Source organism: Zootoca vivipara, chromosome 2 (genome assembly GCF_963506605.1).
Source record: "Zootoca vivipara chromosome 2, rZooViv1.1, whole genome shotgun sequence".
NCBI lineage: Eukaryota > Metazoa > Chordata > Lepidosauria > Squamata > Lacertidae > Zootoca > Zootoca vivipara.
In genome coordinates this window covers 64,565,069-64,579,875 of record NC_083277.1, presented here as the reverse complement: position 1 = coordinate 64,579,875, position 14,807 = coordinate 64,565,069, and the positions used below count along the sequence as shown (strand labels likewise).

Genomic DNA, 14,807 nt, shown 5'->3' with positions numbered 1-14,807 from the left:
GGGTGGTGGAGGCTCACTAGGGTTTCATGCAGGACCTTTGCAGAGCTACTAGTACCTGGAGATGCTGGGGTCCTTCTGCATGCAGAACAGATGTTCTGCCAGTGAGCCACCACCCTTCACCAAAGGGACTGGCTGAGGTTGACTCACTGGAGCTGCTCTCCTGGTTCCAGGGTTTAAGGGCCAGAAGTATAAAGCAGCACCCTATGTTTCTGGGGAGAGGGAGAGGGAGAGGGAGGGAGGGAGGGAGGAGTGGGAGGGAGAGAGGAAGGAAGGAAAGAGGGGAGAGAAAGAAGAGTAGGAAATAAGGAAGGGAATAAAGAAGGAAAGAAAAAGAAAGAGGAAGTAGAGGGAAAGAAAGAATAAGAATGAGGGAGAGGAAGAAAGATGGGAAGGACAGAAGGAAGAAAGGAAGGAAAGAAGGAAGGAAGGAAGGAAGGAAGGAAGGAAGGAAGAAAAGAGGGAGCAGGAGGGAGAGAGGAAGGAAAGAGGTCAGAGAAAGAAGAGTAGGAAAGAAGGAATAAAGAAGGAAAGAAAAAGAGGGAGAGAAGACAGAGATAAAGAAGGAAGGAAGGAGAGGGAAAGAAAGAATAAGAACGAGAGAGAGGAAGAAAGAAAGGGAAGGGGGGGTCGCCGCCTTGATTCAGTGCCAGAAAAGAGCGCGAAGGGACCCAGGGGCAAAAAGCATTTCCCGTGCAGCGTGAGGCAGCGGGTGTCTGTTTTAGGAGAAGTGCGTAAAGCCTCAGAGTTGCACGTTCGTGAGGCTGAGCCGCGGCAGGAGGAGGAGGAGGTGAGGCAAGAGGAGGAGGAGGAGGCAGCGGCTTGCCGGGTCGGTGCCCGGCAACGCCGTGCGGAGAGTCCCGAGCCTCTGGGACGCAGCAGTGCTCTGTAGCACTTTGAATCCTCCTCCTCCTCCACGCGGCGCTGCTGGGTGCTTTGTCTGTGCTTCAGCAGCAGCAGCAGCAGCAGCCGTTTCCAGGCACCGAGCCGTGGCAGGAGGAGGAGGATTCAAAGTGCTACAGAGCACTGCTGCGTCCCAGAGGCTCGGGACTCTCCGTGCGGCGCTGCTCCGGCCGCCTTTCTACCCCCCCGGCCCCAGCTGTTTGTCGTCGCTTTGTTGTCGCGGCGCTTCAGCAGCAAGGTCCCGCTGCTGGGTCCCGCTGGCTGGGGCGCTCGGCGGGCCACATGACGAGGTCTGGCGGGCCGGATTTGGCCCCCGGGCCTTGTGTTTGACACCCGTGCTCTATGCATTTTGTCTTTACAACAAATGTGAAGTAGGTTAGGCTGTGTGTGTGTGACTAGTCCAAGGAAAGCAATGTGGCCTTAGGGGGTATTTGAACCCAGGCCTTACTAGCCATGGTCCAACACAACCACTAAACCACACTGACGTTTACAATGATCTCCATTCCAAGTCCTATCCTAAAGCCGGCTAAGAAGAATGAGAAGCAGGGTGGGGATGGGATCCCTATCTGCTCATCGACAGCACCAATAAACAACAGCTGTTGGCTATGGTGGCCAGCAGCAGAGCTGGAGTTGGGATTCTGGAAGCCAAGCAGAGGAATAGGGATGAGTTGCCAACATTCTCATCCCAGCAGGGCCCCTGTGGGTTATTCTCCATAGCATAGAAACCCAGATCTCAGCAGAGTCCTTAAATCCAGTTAAAATCAATGGGACTGAAAGGTGCTGAAATTTGGCTGGATTGTGTCCGTACAGTTTCATCTTTATTTATTTTCCGTCCTTGTGGTGTTTGAAATCATTTTAGGAATGTGCTTTGCATTTTCTTGGCTTAACAAAAATATTTAATTTTCTCCCGTAATTCACAACATGTTTATTTTTGCATCAATGGAATCATGCTGAGTTCCTTATGAGGGCTATTTAAGTCCTGTTTAGTAATTTTCATGGCTGCTAACCAAAGATGTGTCACATTTTTAAAACTATTGCATTTAATTTGTGTGTTTAATCTATATTTATATCCCTTTCTTATCAAATACTTCAGGGCTTTATTAACTGTTACTACCTTTGAGGATGCAAAAACAAAGAATACTTGACACCTCATGTTCCTCTGTACAATAGAAGAACAGTTTAATGAATGGGGGGAGAGGGAAACGCAGTAAGAGCTAAAACAAATAAACAAGCAAAGTAAAACACAAGACAAGGAGAAAAAGAAACAACCACATCAGCAAAAACTAGTCCAAAGTATGCAAAAACAATTATAACTGTTAACAGTTCTTCTTCCTGAAGGGGAATCAATGTAATTTTATCTCACCCAGAGGTGGGGAAGCTTTTTTCATATCAAGGGCCACTTTCCCTTATAGGAAACCTTCCGGGGGTCACAAGTCAGTGGTGGGCAGGTCCAGAGGCAAAAGTGGGTGCAGCAAAAAGTGTGACTCTGACCTTTGTACAATGAAAGGCAGAGGTATTTACATTTACCCATGCCCCATGTGGCGGAGTGGGCTGGCTTGCAATAGAACTCCAGGGTGTTAAGCATGGTTAAGCACCATGGGGCAGGGGGGTGCAGCTGCCCCCCCTAGAAACCGGCCCAGACCTCTGCTGCGCACGGGAGAGTCCATTGAGTGACGACGAGAAAGAGGAGAAAGGGACTGCGAGAGGAGAGCCGGCAGCTGGCTGGCTTGCTGGCTGGGGCCGGCAGGAGCGGGAAATGTGGTCCCGGGTCCCAGGAGTGGGCTCGGCTGCTGCGGCCAGGGCCGTCTCTAGACCCGGGCTGGGTGCGTGCGCTGCGGCCACCAGACAGCTCTTCAGCGCCTCCCGTCCCCACCACCGTGTAAAAAGAGCACAGAGGCCACCGCCTCTTCTCTCGCTTCCCGCCCAGATAGGAAGAGAGCCTCCCTGCTCAGGTTTCTTGGCTGGCAGGCCTGACCAGAGCTTTGGGGGCGCTCTCTGCAAGGTCGCTGAGCTGACGACCAGGGGGGCGGCCTCGCAGGGCGTGGGAGGGACCTCCCTCCCGGCTCCTCCTCCTTCCCCTGCTCACTCGCTTGCTGGAAGGCACAAGTCCCGTCGCCACTGGAGGCCTTGTCCCAGGCCAACCTTGGGGCTGAGTGAGGGAAGGCTGGGCCGGGCTGCGAGCGAGCAGGCAAGGGATGTCGCTGCCGCCCCTCCGGCGCCAGGTCCCTCTGCCATCGCCATCGCTGCTGCAGCAGCAGTCACCACCCCGGTGGCTCCCGCTGCTGCTTCTGCCCTCCTCCAGTTTTGGGTGTCGCCCACGGCCGCCGCTTCAGGCCCCAGAACAAAGCCCAGTGGCTCAGCCCCAGAAGTGACTTCTGCCGCTTCCCCTCACAGGGCGCGGGACGGCACGGGCAGGATGCAGGCGCCGCTGCTGCAGTACGAGTTCTTCAGCGAGGAGAACGCGCCTTGGTAGCAGTTTATTAGGAGCCATGTGAACCTAATTTTTAAAGGCCTGCCCCTGCCCCAAGGGGTGTGTGTGTGCACGCATTCCAACTCCCCAGCAGTTACTGTTGTTTTCAAAATAAAAAAAATTGTTGTTGTTTTCAGACCTGGCCCTGCCCCTTATTCTCGGCTGCTACAGCAATGACCAAAATTAGGGAGGGGGAGGGGGAGGGCACCGACTGCCGGAGATTTTAGAGCAAGTCCTTTGTGGAAATTTAAGGGATTTTTTCTATAACGGGGGGAGGGCGTGGGATAGGCTTAAGATGGCCCTGCCCGCGTAGCTGCTCTTTCGCGGCCTCCAGCAATCTGCTCCGTAGCCCCGCCCACGTTCCCACTTTGTGGCCCCTCCCCTCCCGTGCCTTGGCCCCCCTTGCCCCCCCTAGTTTTGATCCTGGGTACGCCCCTGGTGTTAAGCGTTAAACCCAACCTCCTAGTTGAGTGATGCATTCCATTCCTGAGGGGCGGGACTGCCACAAGCTTAAAGGGAATGGGGAGCAGTTATTTCAGTTGATAGAGTTGATAGAGTTGAGAGGGTTTGGGGAGCGGGAGCGTGTGGGTGGTAGTGGATATTAATGTGTTTTGAGAAGTTTACTAGAACTATATTATCCAGCCAGTGTTGTATGTAACTAAGAATATGATCTAAGAGCTTATTACGCATGAAACCATAATGAATTTTACCATAGCTGCCAAGTTTTCACTTTTCTCGCGAGGAAGCCTATTCAGCATAAGGGAAAATCCCTGTAAAAAAGGGATAACTTGGCAGCTATGATTTTACATGTCCTCTAGTTGAATAAAGCTTTCTTAAATGTTATGTTAAAAACGGATGTGCCTTGTTATTCCAGCAACGTATCCTAACTCAAAAGGGTGGTGACTGCAGAGAGGAGGCGAGACTAAACCTGAGGAGCAGGAAAATAGTTTAAACCTCAAGGTCACGCACAGGGAAAGCGAGTGCCAGGGAAAAGGTGCCACAAAGTAGCAAGGGTTGCTAGGGCAATCGGCTGCTGAGGTGAACCTTAGGTGAAAGGGAATCCTTACTGTGGGCACCAGTTGGTTCCGGATACACTTGCTGGGAGTTAATAGGGATACTGAGCCACGTTATTGTGAGAACTGGAACTGCACTTCGATTACCAGCAGACCCCAAACATAAACAGGCAGTTTGTTTGGGAGGAAGAAGGATTAGTGGGTTGTTTGTGAAATAACCAATTTCCTTCGACACTCTGCTAGTGGTAAAAAGGGAGGCACATCGCATATTTGGTGGGATCCGCACATGTTAGGTGGGATCATCGCAAGTTTAGTGACAGCGCCGGGATTGTCGCATTAATTGGTGGCAACGCCCGGGTTCGTCGCACCCCACATGCATTTCTCCATCCAGCCCAAGAGGAATTGCTACAGTGCAAGCATGCATTCTAGCCAGACAACAGCACTCAAGGAGGGCCCTGGAACAGTCCCCAAGGGCCAGAAAGAGAGGCCTGGAGGGCTGCTTTAGCCTTTAGGCCTGAGGCTCCCCACCCCAGCTGTAAATAGTTAGCCATTTCTTCCATTTTCTAGTAGACCTCTGAAAACTTCACACGTTACATACTTTGACCAGATGTATACACTTGTTTATTTTTAGAAGAAAGTCCCACTTAATCCAGTAGGACTTCCCAACAGGTAAACATGGCTAGAATCCAACTGTTTGCTGGACTCACTGCCATGGTGGAATTGACAAGTGGCTTCTGCAGCCCAGACTAGGGCTCCTAAACCTTATAACCACCCTTCTTTGTGTGCCTTCAACAGGCAGGCTCACACACTGGCATTTAACATATGAGGCTCTTACTCAGAAAAAAAACAGCACTGGGGGAAAGACTGTTGCCTACTACAGGAACAGGAAACTGTGGCCCTCCATATATTGTTGGTTTCTGCCGCAGCCAATGGTCAGGGGCAATGGGAGCTGTAGTTCAACATCTGAAGGAACAGATTCTCCACCCCTGGCCTGGATATTCTTATTTGTGATCCCAGAAGGAGCAATAAAATAAACAAATGAAAGAAGCAGCATTGGCTCAGTTACCTACAGACTAATGAAGCAGCATGGAAACGTGGATTGCATCGGAGCTGAAGTGGTGGGAGTGTGCCTCTCTCAAGGCTTATATCCAGGCAAGAAAAAGCTCCACTTGTTATATTTCTGTGTTGGAAAGACCCAGGAACTGTTCCAAAGGTGACAATTCTGTCTATAGGAAAGTCTCCAGACCATCAGTTCAAAGCATATGCCTGGGCCTAGATGAAAAAAATCACTCAGAGAAAGAAAGAAGTGGGATTGGCACGATTCTCCGCCAAACAATCTAGCCCTTGAACCCTGTGCATTACAGTGATTATCAAAGGGTGTGGCAAGCCACACTGGTGTAACAGGAGAAGCTGGCAAGTACAGACAGAAGATTCAAGTGCAAACAAAGAAACATTTAAACATTTCAGTGAAGTATGGTATCATATCAATAGCACTCTCTTTCTCTCTTTCTCTCTCTCCACACACACACACACACACACACACACACACACACACACACACACACACCAGAAAGAGTATCTACCCCTCCCTTCAAAGCATTTGCTATTCTACAGTTCTCCATGACTGAGCAGGGATTTTCAACTGACAAATATGAAAGATCAGAAAAGAGAAAAGATTATTTGTGTTGAAGAAATTTGTTTGTCTAAAACAGGGGTCCCCAGACTTACCTGCCTTTGGGCTGGTGCCCGCCGCGCCGATTGCGCGGCGGGCTGCAGGGCGGGGGAGTGCACGTGCAGTGGGCCGGAGGGCGGGGGAGTGCGCACCAGTGCACATGCGCACACCCATTTACTGGCGCGGTGGCGCGCTTCCAGGCCGAAAAAAATCGCCGAAAATTGTTTGTGCGCATGTGTATGGGCCTCCCCGACCCGGAAGTGCACCTCCCCCAACCCGGAAGTGCACCGGAAATGACCTCTTCTGGGTCGGGAGAGGCCCATACGCATGCGCAGAAACGATTTTCAGCGATTTTTTTCAGATTTGGAATGGCGCCGCCGTGCAGCATGCCGCAAGAGCGGGCGGCGGCAGAGGGCGGTGGGGGTCGTCGCGGGCCGGATTGGGAGGCCAATTGGGCCGCATCTGGCCCGCGGACCGTAGTCTGGGGACCCCTGGTCTAAAATGAGACCGAATAAAATTACCCAGCAAAAGCAAGCTCACACCTCTCACAGAGTTTGTATACATGCTTAAAGTACTTATGTAAAAGGCTCATTTATACTTATATTTTGGAAATGATTCATGTTCTTATGAATCATTAGCTGTATTGTTTTATACTTTTATACTTTTTATACTCTATTGCTTTATACTGTTTTATACTTTCTGGATGTCCCATGATCATATGATAAAGTAGTTGTGCTCTAAGTTATAAATCAAGCACTGCTAGTATCGTTGTGTTTTCCAGTGTATTATTTTATCAAGAAAAAATTGATGTGGTGCAAGCAAATTTTTATTCTGAAAGTATGGCCCAGTGAAAAAAGTTTGAGAACTACAACTTTAGGAGATGCATAGTAGCGAGAATCTCACCTGGCATGGCTTTCCCTTTCACAGTAATCCCAGTGGTAAATAAAAAACAAAAAATGCAACACACCTAGTAAAAGGCCTCTCAGAGCTTGGCCTGGCAACCCTAGTAAAAGCCCATAAATCTTTACTGTTTATAGTTACCTGTAAGACATGTAACTATATGTTGTTACCTGTAAGACATGTAATATGCGCTCCTTCCCTAATTTGGGGTGCTCCCTCAGGTTGCTTTATTTAAAGGGCATTTGGCAACTGTAATACCGGTAATTACTCATTGGTTACTAACTCTTGCCAAAACCACTTAACTCTCTCTTTATAAATAGGGCTGGAACCCTCTCTAGACGTTTCAGGCTCCAGCTCCACCATCCCTCACCATTGGTCATGCTGTCTGAGGCTGATGAGAACTGGAATCCAACATCTGGAGAGCACAGATTTAGGAAGGCTGCTCTACACACTTACCTGGGAGAACACTCCATTGAATTGAACAGAACTTGATTCTGAACAGCTGGACATAGGATTGCACTGTTAAAAGCAAATCTTGTGCATCCTACAGTTAAAGGCCTGGTTTACAAAAAGAGCTGAATCACCAAAAGCAAAACTGATCGGCGGCAGCTGGCAGATTGAAGTTCTCAGCAACTTTCAGTGGAACATCTCTCTGATTAGCGATAAACTTTGTACAGGAGAGTAGGTTTAGGTACCCCAGTATCAATCATTACATCTCTGGCAGTTCTATAAATGTCAGGCAGACTGCTGATTCATTTCCTAAAATGGCTTCCTCTGGTACAGCCAATGTCTCTGGAGATAAGGACTTTAAAGGCTCCTTAGGTAAGCGATGACTAGTGTTTCTTTTAAGGTCAAAAAGCAAGATTCTCCCATAAATCATCAGGAGGCTTTTTTTTAAAAGTGAGAATTTAAGAGAAGTAGCAGAATTTATAGCGTCCGTTGCTCCAGCTGCAAAGTAGTAGAGGGTGGAAGCATAAATAGGGTTGCCATATTTTGAAGAGCAAAAAAGAGGACACATTTGCCAACATCTACTTTTAACTATGGATTGCTTGATGACTCTGCCCATAAAAAAAGAGGACAAATAGCAACCCTACAAGCATTTGTGACCCTATTATTGGGCAAATGAAGAGAGGCCCTTTTGGAGTGAATGTGTGCCCATACCACTTCAGTGGCAGCAGAAAGACAGAAAAGCATGTTGACCATTCTTTAACAAAACATGAGACCTAAACTACTTTCAAATAAAATCACTGGAAATTTTTTGGGGCGGTGGAAATTCCAGGTTTACCTGTGTGCTTTATAATATCACTTCACTCCCAAATATAGTATCCCCTCCCAAATTATCTCATTAAGCAGTGTTTTCTTAATGTTTTACCTTCCCAATGAACAGCACAGGATTCTTGACTAAAGCAGCTCCCCTTAGACAAATGTTTCCATCTTTCCCTCTGAGACAAACTTCTCTGTTGTGGCTTCCTACAGAGTTGGGACTCATCACAACAGCACAGCATATTCAGCAGGGTTGCATTGAATGAGATGAGCTTTAAAAGGGTTTGGTATCTGTCTGCTTATTTTCTATTAGCCAAGCAAATGCTTTGGAGAGGACACATATTCTTGCATGCACACGAAAGCTCATACCAAAATAAAAACTTAGTTGGTCTTTAAGGTGCTACTTGTGAGGGACAAGGGATACAGGGAAGTCCCTCCCATCTTAAGTTCCAGCCCATCCCCAAGCGCTGGAGAGAGTAAGGAGAGCTCTGCCTCCAGCGGAGAGTCAGGAAGTGGTGTCGGAGGTTCTGACACCTCACCTTAAGGATGCATTTTTACTGCTCTGAACACTGTAAATAATCAGCACTTAATAAAAGCCTTAAAAGACCATGCTGGAGTCGTTACTCTAGAGTAGCCATATCAGGCCCTCTGACACTACTGAAGGAGTTTTTTATTTTGCTTCGACTCAGACCAACACCACACACCTACCTGTAACTGCCAAATATTTGAATTTCTTGATACTTGCAACTTGGAGCAAGTATCTGAAAATGTAGGGGGATATATATTTTCATAGCATTAAGATTCTATTGGCTTCATTTAGTGTTCCGCCTCCCCTTTTAAAAATAAAATAAAATACTTTTTTTTTTACTCTTCTGTTAAATATTATTTATGAGGAAAATTAGAAGGAAGTGTATCCTATGTACTATATGGCGGGGAGTTAATGGTGAGCATTATTTTACTCCATTCTTTCCCTGTGATCTAAGAATGTGCCTTAATACAGTGTTTCTCAACCTTTTTTGGGCAAAGGCACACTTGTTTCATGAAAAAAATCACGAGGCACACCACCATTAGAAAATGTTAAAAAAATTAACTCTGTGCCTATATTGACTATATATAAAGTAATTCTCCCACGGCACACCAGGCAACATCTCGCGGCACACTAGTGTGCCACGGAACAGTGGTTGAGAAACACTGCCTTAATAAACTAAGGTTGTTTTTAGTAATCTCCTGAGATGTGTCAGGGGAATTAGCCTTTGAAGATGGTGTGGTTTTACTAAGCAGTTGTATAGTGGATTTGCTAGAGGTCTGAGCAAGTAAAGCCTATTCTGTGAAGTGCAGATTTCCAATATGAGTAAGGAAGTGCTACAGTGACATCTATTGGAAAGCACTATGATCCATCATTATAGGAAACAGATTAATCCAATAATCTATTGTTTGTCTGGAAGAATGTACAAGCCACTTTATCAAAGAATCTCTAAGCAGCGTACATAGAACAATTTTTTTAAAAAAAAAAAATATTAATATATTCCTTGGTTTGCCATGAAAATCAGTGCTTTGTGAGTGGTAGTTAGGAAATCACTTTCTACTTCATGATACTTTTCATTGGGCTAATCTTTCACTGATGTTCACCGAGGTAACACTAAATCCCGGTTGTCTGCACAAAAAGTTCTTCTGAGATGAAGCTAATGCTAGCCAGAGACCTGATGCCAAACTTTGGGCAAGAATCAATCATGGCATCCCAAATCAGTGAATTTTGGAATGACTATATTGACGAACATTTTGCCAATCGTGACAAGCAGGGTTGGCACAGGCAATGATGTGTGGTGTTGGGAAGCCAGGTAAGCAACGCCACCCCCTCCACACACTGGCCACTAATACATCTGCTCCAGATGCGTGATAAGATTCACAGAATGGTAAAGTTGCTGTTCAATGCAAATGCAGCTGTCGTTCCCCCCGCCGCTGCTACTTTTTGAAAGAAATACACACAGCAGAAGGATGAAAGGTGAGATCCTGGGATACAGATCCTTTTTACCACCAGAGCAATCAACAACCAATGATGGTGTAAGAGTGAGAAGGTGTAGATTAGGAAAATAATGAAGAGAACATCTGGATTCTTCCTCCCTCCCCCCCCCCCGCCCTTCAACTGTTCTAATTTGGAGCCCCCGCTCCACTCAGAGTTTGGTCCAAACTCATTTTCCTTCCCCAACAGTTTGCCTCACCCAGAGGCACTCAAGACATCAGTCACAGCTGTTGTCCAGCTTTAAAGTAGAACTTTTCATAAGAACTTCTTATCGCATCCCCACAGTCCCTTGGCTGTTCCTTATATTAGTATAGAAGATAACCATCCCCTGAGCAGAACAAACAAACAAACAAATAAATCAGCACTTCAAAAAGGATGTTCCATGTGAATGGAAGGTATCTTTGTGCAGCAACAAGTTCCCCATCCTTTTGAAGCTTGGAGGAGAACCCTGCAACATATATAATCTTTTCTCTTCTAATCTGAAACTCTGAAACTTTCACTTCAAACAAGCCAGAATCTCAGGTGTCTGATTTTTGTGGTGGAAATCTAAGTCTGCGGGAAGTAAGTTGGTTGTGTCATAGTCTGTCTCTCAGCATTTAGATGATTAAATGCCTTTCGTGTGCAAATTTTAATATCTGGAAAAGTTGTATAAAAATAGAGGGAAAGCAAAATCTCTAGGAAACCAGGACCAAGCCTTAAAGATGAAAGAGTAGCCAAATTGAAATTTATCTGAAGAGATACTTTTGACACTTTGAAGTTATGGTGAGCAAAAACAGTTAAGGACAAGCAGTTGTCACATTTCTGAACCAATCTTTGAGAGAGGGAGGGAATCTAGGGGACTTTTATTGGGCTAACAATAGATTCAGTAGGAATAGCAGTCTTTAAGATATCAGATTCATAAAGAAAAGTTAATATACACTGACTGGCCATGGAATACCTGGGTGGAAGCCAGCTGAGCCTGTGGTTTATTCATTTTTGGGACGACACAGCAGTGTCACCTCCACGTACAGCCCATAGAAACCTTCCTATAGGAATGAATGGCAGCCATTCACGTATATCAGAGAAGGTAAGTAGATATATTAAGGTGGATGGAGTTAAATCTGCCCCTGTACTCGCCATAGTACAGTAATCCCACTCTCTGGCACGAGGAACACATTCTCCCCCCCCCCCCCGGGCTGAAACTGAGTACTTCTTGGTCATGCTTGAATGCAACCAAACTCAGGAACCAGCTTTTTAAAATATTAGACTTTTATAACTTTCCCTTAAATAAAATTGCCTTTACAGCCAAAAATTACGAATGAGAGGGGCTGACAGTAATAGTTTGCACTTGTCCATCAGTTTCTATTGGAATAGCAATTACTATGAAAACTCCACTATGAAGAAAGGTTGCAACATTTGGGGGTTTTCCACCTAGAGCAAGCAGTGGACTGGGACCTCCTGGTGGGCCTCAATTTAAGGTGCCTGCCCCATGCCCTCCTTCCCCTTGCCATGCCATACATAGCCTTTTGGCTGGACTGATGCCAGCACCAGCAACTCCTTGAATGCCAAATAAATGTTGGCAGAGATAGAGAAGTTTGTGGGGGCAAGAAGAAGAAAGGTAGGTCTCCCTCCTCTGAGGAGAAAGGGTCAGAGAAGGCATTGAATGAAATTAGAAAGAGAAAAGGTTGGTATTTGTTATTAATAAAATGGTGTCAGTAAGGACCAGCTGCCAAAATGTGTCTCTCTCTCCTAATACAATAACTCTGGACTATCCAGCCAATGTTGGATGATTGAGGACTGGTGGAAGAAAACACTTCTTTACACAAGGCATAATTAAACTATGGAATTTCACATCATACATCGTAGTTAGCTGGATGGCTTTAAAAGAGGATTCGACAAATTAATGGAGTTTATGGTTATCTTATCCATGGATACTAGCAATGGTGGTTATGAGATACCTTTGCTGTGAGAGGCAGAATGCCTTTGAATACTATATGCTGGGAATTGCAAGTAAGGAGGGGCCTTTTGCTGTCAGATCCTGCTTGCAGGCTTCCATAGGTATCTGGTAAGCCACTGTGAGAACAAGAACCTGGCTGAGATAGTTCTTTGGTCTCATCTGGCAGGACTCTTCGTATGTTCTTACTACACATTGGTGTGTTTTGTGACCATACAAAATATGTCTCTCTCTCTCTCTCATATATATATATATATATATATATATATATATATATATATATATATGTATATGTATATGTATATGTATATGTATATGTATATGTATATGTATATGTATATGTATATGTATATATACACACACACACACACACACTGCCCAACGACAATAAAATCCACCATAAAAATGATACATCTGCGTAGCATATAACAACAGTAAACAATAGAAAGATTTAGCAAACTTAAAGTTGTTTCTAAAGGCAACCAGTTAAAAATAAATTAGATGTGAATTAAAACACATAGAATCATGGAATTATAGAATTGGAAGGTACCCCAAGGGTCATCTAGCCCAACCCCCTGCGATGAGGGAATCTCAACACACAGTCCCCCGCCCAATTTAAAACCAGTTTGCAAACCTGCTTAGCTTTGCAAATGTGGTAGCAGTTTACTGGAGAAAAAACCTCTCTATTTTCTCATGGGACAACCTCATTGGGGGGGGGTTTGCTTTTTTCCATATAAACCCTGGCTAAATGCATTCAAATGGTTAGAGCTTTTATTTTCTGAAGGCTGAGGTGTGACTGACGAGGCCAGGGGGCCCCAACATGTGTCCCGAAGACTGCATGCAGCCCTTGAGGCTTTTTCTGGTGACCCTCAGCAACATTTGATGCCCCACACAGCTCCCATGCTGCCTTCCCAAAGCTGGGTAAGCGAGGTGCTGGGCTTTGGGAAGGAGGTGTAAGGGCTCTGACAGGGTCGTAAAGATAAAGGTTAAGGTACCCCTGACCGTTAGGTCCAGTCGTGGACGACTCTGGGGTTGAGGCGCTTCTGGCAAACCAGAGCATTCTAGAGTCCTCCCTATCCTTCCCAAAGCCTAGGTAGCACCTTCCCAGCTTTGGGAAAGAGATGGGGGCTCTAGGACCCTGCCAAAACCTTGTGCCTCCTTCCCAAAGTCCTGTACAGTACCTCACTTACCAGGCTTCAGGAAAGCAACATTAAGGGCTGGGGTGCCTCAGATTTGGGCCTCAACACCCCCACCCCGTGACTAGGCAGTGTGCAGCCTGCAGGTTCTGTATTGAAGTACTCTTGCAGCCCACTTGGTATGAAATGTTAGACTGTCCTGGACTAGCCCCTTCATCCAGGTAGATGAGATCATTGTAGTGGTATGAGTACGGTCCACCCACAAAGAGTTAATTATATAGAAACCTCAGTGCCTTTTTGTTTAGGTTTCAGCAGAGGACACATGAAAGGCATTGAAATCTCATGCTTCACAGCTTTATTGCTTGGTCATTGATTGGTGGCATGCAAGTCATTAAGGGTTCAACCACAGAATCCATTTCAATACTGTATTTTATTGCAAACCCCTCCACTTTTTGCTCGTTTCCAAAATGAGTACTGTACAGTACAGTAGTTCCCTAGACAGTGTAATTTACCAGAACAACCCACTAGGTGGCAGTGAAAGCTCATGGTTCATGATACAGTGCTTGGAACAGCACTGAAGTCCAAGCTAGGCCCCCAAGCCAGCAATTTATTCAGCATTCATCCTGATTTGCTTACCCCAGTGATTAGACTATGTCCAATCTTTACTAAGCATTTATCCTGATTTGTTTGCATGGTACAGTACAGTACTTACATGTACATGTCTTCCTGTTAATCATTCATTCATCCTACGCTTTTCAGTGCATTTTCCTGTCACTTTCCTAACTGCACTTTCTTTAAAGTTCCTTTAAAGAAAAAAGCAGTTTTGTTATGCTAGTGTTCACTTTCAGATGCCCTGTTTATTGAACATTCATTCAACATGCATGGAGGATAAATGACATTTGACTATTTATTGATTTGTTTGCATAAATGCTATACCAAGCAATTTTTATCCCACACTTCCCATTACATTTTCTGGGCACTTCCCTTATTTCATAAAGTCTGAACTTGGGGGGAAGGGGGTTTATTGTGCAAGATCTCAAAATCAGTGTTAACTGTGCAACCTGAATTTGCCAGTATGTGATTGAATCCTGTCCCAAAACAGCAAGCATCTGGAAGTGTCCGCTTTAATTGCACAAACTTTCTGGTACGGTGCTTGAATTCATCCCGCAAAATGAATCGTTTCAAGACTAGTGATGGCCTTTGATTTAGATGCTTTTTAAAGAGCATCAGAGGGAGAGATCCATCCCAAACTGAAAGCTTCCAACTTCTTTCTTACTAGATGCTGGGGGCAAAGGGCAGAAGTTATGGTATTTCACCCAGTCTTTCTTGGGTCTGGGCCTTTGGAGACGGTGTTACACTGGATGGACCTTGACCTGGTCAGTCTGCAAGGTAGTTCTTATCTCTCGAAAAACGACTTTTGTCCACCCCGCCCTTTGCACAGAAGCTGCCCACCTGGGAAGCCTGCAAGCTTTTAAACTCAGGTCGGTGGGACTCCTGGCT

At 45.9% G+C, this 14,807-nt stretch overlaps 1 long non-coding RNA gene across 1 annotated transcript in view; it reads right to left on the bottom strand.

The window, feature by feature from the left end:
* The window catches only part of LOC132591726 (uncharacterized), a 35,718-nt gene extending 20,919 nt beyond the window's left edge, over nt 1-14,799 (bottom strand). Inside the window, exon 1 of the long non-coding RNA XR_009557138.1 lies at nt 14,020-14,799. This is a non-coding gene — a long non-coding RNA (uncharacterized LOC132591726). The remainder of the gene's footprint in view (nt 1-14,019) is intronic.
* Nucleotides 14,800-14,807: the final 8 nt, after the last annotated feature.